We start from the raw sequence: 5,597 nt of genomic DNA, 5'->3' as shown, positions 1-5,597 counted from the left end.
CGTAAGGCTGTCCCGCACTAGACGCCGTGTCATCGGATGCTATAGCCGAGTAGGAGTCTGAACCGTTCCGGACTGCAGATGAGTTAAATACCAAGGTACCAACGGGATTGACTCGGGATTGTCCCCTGTCGATGCTCCTTTGCTGGCCATGTTGATGGTGACCTTCGGGAATTCTCCGTCTTTGACTATCCTTCTTCTTCGCTGGAAATGCCTAGGCTTAGTCTCAGACGTTCCGGTGGAGATTCTCTTGAACACCGAAACTCTCCTTGGGGCTTCAGAGCAACAGCATTCTGATAACACCGCCCTGATGATGTTGGCACACGGACAGCGAGGTTCTGTGTCTTGTGCGTTTCGCTTCCAAGACTTACTCGCACCCCCAGCTCTATAGTACAACTCATCAGTTTGATAACTGGAGCAACCTATAGAGTGTTGGCACGATTTCCCAGACCCGATGCGGTCGGCAATAGGGGTTTTCCCTTTGTTATTTTCCTTGGGGGGATTAGAACGACCCCCAGTCGGGTTTATCATTTGGGGACCTTTCAACGGACCCAATCGCTCTTTGATAGGTACTTTACCTCGATTTCCGGTAAGGGACCGAGGCGACCTTTTAAAGGGACCCTGGATGTTGAAAGATCCGTGTTCTTACCTGACTCCACCGGAGGTGCGGGGGCAAGGGGAACTGGACCTGGATTTGGTGAAGGTTGGGCAGCAACATCTTCAGCTCTCGTCTTAGGCGTTGGTTTTGCCTTTAGCATCCACATCTGCTTGAATTTTGGCGGAGTCTTGACCGCCTCTTCTTTCTGCATCTCCTCCGCTTTCTGTAGGAGAGCTCGGGCATGCGCCAGCAATGCGCGGTGCTTCTTGATTCGCTCTTCGAGGGTTGAGCGAGTCCTTGTGACACGAACCCATTCGTTCGTTTCTGCTTTGAAGGAGGAGTTGGTTACGTACCGTTGTTGCTCTAGGCGCTGTCTCGATTTGAGATCTTCATTGTAGCGGATCCCGTCCATAGGCTCCAAAGCCTTGGCCATCTGACGAGCAAGGCGTTGACGCCGTCTTTGGCGCGTCCTCTTTGATACAGCTGGAGCACCTTCGGTAGCCATCTTCTTGGCGGAGGAGAAGCCTAGATCTGCGATCTCGACCACGTTGGACGACGCGGGGACGTCACGTGGTGCGAGTGCAGCGACGGCAAGGGGATCTTGGGTATTTGAGCCGAGGGTCCCGCGAACGTTTCTGGAAGAGGATGCCTTCCTGCGCCGGTTCGGAGAGGCGGATCTGGAGGAGGAGGAAGAGAGGTACTCTTCGAACTTTTGCTGATCGAACTCGTATTCGATCTCTTCATTCACCCGGATCTTGAATGCCGGTTGCGTCACGACGGCGTCGGTAGCGATGCCGTTGGCTCCCACTGTGGTCGCCAGCTTGTTTGCATCAAAAGTTGTATTCATTGCTGTATTCATCGTTACAATAAAAATAAAAAGATTGTCTTTTTATAAGACCTTTTACACAATGAAAACAAAAGGGTTACAACTCTTGTCAAAACAAACGCAAGATCCTGTTTTACGGTCTCTTGCTTGCGTGGGTCTTTGGCCTGTGACGGGGACGTTGATATCCGTGGACCACCGGGCACTCAAATCTGCTCCGAGAAAATCGGGCAGAGCTTCGTCGATCCGCGTGAGATCTAGAAGCCTGAAGCGTCTATCTCGGCTAAAACGAGATATCAGCTCTTCTTAGTGATTACCGGCGAAGGGTAATACTAAGGAAAAGGGGGAACGGGTGATGAAGGCTCTGATGTGGACCTCTCCTCTCCTTGTTGAAGCGCACGGCCACTCTTCACTGCAGCAGGGCTTCGCCAAGGCTCTCCAAAAATCCAGATCTACAAAAAATGGCCCAAGGGGTCTATTTATAGGCTAGGGGGGCTCCTAGGGTGCCTAGACACCCTAGGGTGTCTCAAGAAATCCGAGACACCCCTAGGGGTGTCTCGGAATTTCTGAGACACCCCTTGGGGTGTTTTGGAACTTCTGAGACTCCGTAGGTGTATTTGATTGTTTTGCCCGTAAATTCTTCGTCCGAACTCGGATTTGAGTAATTCTGGGTGCGTTGGATGCTTGACAAAGAGTTCGATCCGCTCTGGTGGTTGGATTATCTGTAGAGTGGTCGAGGCACGAAGGACGTTGTCCTTTTTGTGAACAGCGCCGGGTTCCCGATTGGTCCGGGTCTTGGTTGTTCCGAAATCCTATAAGCTCACGTAGCTCGTCGATTCACTTCAGTCGTTCGTCGACGTCAATTGGACTCCTATGGCTCGGATAGTGATGTTCATCGTCGCCCTTTAACACTGAACTGTTCGTGGAGACCTATAGGGGTTGTCCATTGCCTACAACCGTGTTATCTGATGCGACAGCAGAGCAGGAATCCGATTCTTCATCTTCTGACGGTGATCTTGTCCGAATCCTACCATAAGTTCCTCGTATGATAGCTCTAGACTGCAGACGAGTTAGATACTGGGGTATTGGCGGAATTGATTCGGGATTATCCCGTGTCGATGCCCTTTTGCTAGTCATGTTGGTGGTGACCCTCGGAAATTCTCCGTCTTCGACTATCCTTCTTCTTCGTCGGAAACGCCTAGGCCTTGGTTTCGGCGTTTCGATACTGAGCCTTTCGAAAACCGAAACTCTTTCGTCAGACAGTACCGCCCGAATGAGCTTTGAACAAGGGCACTGAGTTTCTAGTCCTCGGGGACTTCTCTTTCTGGCTTTGCTCGTACCCCCAGCACGATAGTACAGCTCGTCCGTTTGAAAGTCGGAGCAACCTATCGTGTGTTGGCACGATTTCTCAGGTATAACGTAATCATCATCAGACGATAATGTTTCCTTCTGAGTGCGAATTACCTTCTTCGGACTTTCGAGAGTCACGCGCCTCGAAATGCGCCTTTGTGGGCGCGAATTCTCAACGGGCTCCTGGACTTCAATACGCAAGGTAGTGTGCTTGGGTACTGTGATTTCTTTGTCATGTTGAGGGTTGCGGCAACCCCCATCATGTTGATTCGTTCGGGGTTCTCTTAGTGGGCCCAAACGTCCTTGGATTGGAGCTTTGCTTCGCTCCTCGGGAAGTGGACCGAGGCGCTCCAAGACTGACTTCCTTTTCTGGGATGGTCCTGTGGGATCTCCCGGAGCAGTTATGGAAATCACCGGCGGTCTGGATTGATTCGTCGGAAATTGAACTTTCGACGGCTACAGTTGTTGCTCCTTAGTCTGAATCGCCGCTTCAGACTTCGGTTTCCAAGCTTTGCGGGTTGATGGCGGGCGCTCCTCCAGCGTTGATCGGTTCCGTTTGACACGGACCCATTCCATTGTTGGCGGCTTGGAGGAACCACCATTCATTGATTGTTGAGGCTTTTTGCCTCTCTTGTTCTTCAGATCCGCGTGGTAGCGGATCCCGTCAACGGATTCCATGGCCTTTGCGAACTGTTTCGCAAGTCGTTGACGTTGCCTTTGGCGGGCTCTCTTCGAGAGAGTCACCACGCCCCCTGCGGCAGAAGGGTTGGCCAGAGTAGATCCGACCTGGCTGGGAATTGGAGGAATCTCGCCCGATGCGGCTTTGGCATCCAGCGGGGCGAGATCTTCGTTGGTGTTTTCAACGTCTTCATACCAACGAGTTTTTTCTCCTGGAGGAGAGCTTCTTGGACTTGCGAGGGGAGGTTGATCCGGACGAGGACGATAGGTATTCTTCAAACTTCTGCTGGTCGAACTCGTATTCGACCTCCTCCACGACCGGGATTAAGATCCGCGGCTGCGACGCTCCGATCTCGGCAGCGAGATCGGTGGCTCCCACTGTGGTCGCCAGATTGTTCACGGGAAAAATCTTGTCTTTCTTCATTGATTCCATTGCACTCTTAAATAACAACTTTTTGAGCTACAAAGATCCGGTCTTTTTATAAGATCCGGTTACAATGAAAATCAAAGAAAAATAAAAAAAAGATTACAACTTTCTCATTGTTTGTCGAACAAATCACGAGCTCCTGTTTTGCGGTCGCTCGCTTTGTGGGTTCTTTGCCTGCGCCGGGGTTTATCCGTGGACCACCACGAGATCTAGATCCGGTCGGATCTACGCAGTACGACGGGTATTATTTCACCAAGGAAATAATAGCCGGGGGGATTGATTTCACCAAGGAAAAATCGCCCAAATCTCGGGATCAAAGGCCAAGCTTTGATCCGGAGTAAGCCTGCGTAGATCTGGTTCTGTCCGTGATTCGGTTGTGTGGTTGATTTAGACTCTGATTCGTTGACCTGATTTGGCAGTAAATCCGATTCTTGATTTGGCAGTAAATCCACTTCTGAGTTCGAGTCCGAAACTGATCTTGATTCGATCGTGATTCGTCCGAGTCCGCTCTTAGTTGGATAACTCGTTGATTCCTCAACTCGTTAGCTAAATTCCGCACGCGAGTGGATTTATTCCGTTGTTTGCGTGCGGTTCATTAGCTTCGTAGCCTCGTTAATCCGCTTCGTCGCGTATCGCTTGGCTTCGGCGTTGTGGACTAACAATCGTGTCTGCATACGTCGCCCGATGGTCGGTTCGTCGAATCGGCGTTGTCGAGCTGTTTTAAGGGACCTATAGGCAGTTTTATACGCCTACACACGTATTGTCAATGATAACATCCATGATGGGTAGAGGAAATTCGTCCTTAGGGCATGCGGCGTTGAGGTTCCTGAAGTCGATGCAGATGCGGATCTTCCCGTTCTTCTTCAAGACCGGAACAATGTTCGCCACCCAGTCGGGGTGTTGTTCCTCTCTGATGAAACCGGATTCGATCAGTTTCTTGACCTCAGCTTCGATCGCCTCCATGATTTGGGGGCGAAAACGCCTCTGCTGTTGTTTAATTGGTTTGGCGCCAGGGCTGATGTTGAGGCGATGCGTGGCGACCCGCGGATCCAGACCAGGCATGTCCTCATAATTCCAGGCGAAGACGTCAATGTATTCCCATATGAGGGCGATGAGGTCTTCCTTTTCCTGTGGAGGCAAACTGCCGCTGATGAATATGGGTTTGGGATTCACCTCAGTACCCATGTTCACCTGGAGGACTTCGTCTTTGGTTGGTGGTTCGCGCTGCTCGAAGCGACTGTTCCACTGGGCGTTAACATGGCGATCCCATGTCTCGTCGTAGAGTGGAAGTTGTTCGTCCTCTGCCATTTTGGCGGGGTCTACTGTGGTCATGTTGACTGTAAAACCATCGAACAGATCCCTCACGCTGACGTCCGAGTCCCAAGCCGAGGTTGTTGACGATTGATCGGCTTCGGATTTTCCTCCGTTCCCATATTCACTTGGACTACTTGATCTTCGGTAGGAGGTTCTCTTTGCTCAAACCTATCACCGTACTGCATGTTTAAGTGATGAACCCATGGATCTTCCCATGTCGGCATCTGGTCGTCTTCCTCTATTGTGGTAGGATCGACCGTGACCATGTTCGACATCAACTTTTTAAACCTTTCACCAAGGCTAGCGTCGGAATCCCAAGCCACAGAGTCGGAAGAGTATCTTTTTCTAGCCTTGTTAGCAATCTGATCGATGATTTGCCAGCAACATTCGTCGTCGGATGAGGAGACATA

This window comes from Asparagus officinalis, chromosome 5 (assembly GCF_001876935.1).
Source record: "Asparagus officinalis chromosome 5, Aspof.V1, whole genome shotgun sequence".
Lineage (NCBI taxonomy): Eukaryota > Viridiplantae > Streptophyta > Magnoliopsida > Asparagales > Asparagaceae > Asparagus > Asparagus officinalis.
Note: the sequence above shows the minus strand (reverse complement) of the source record.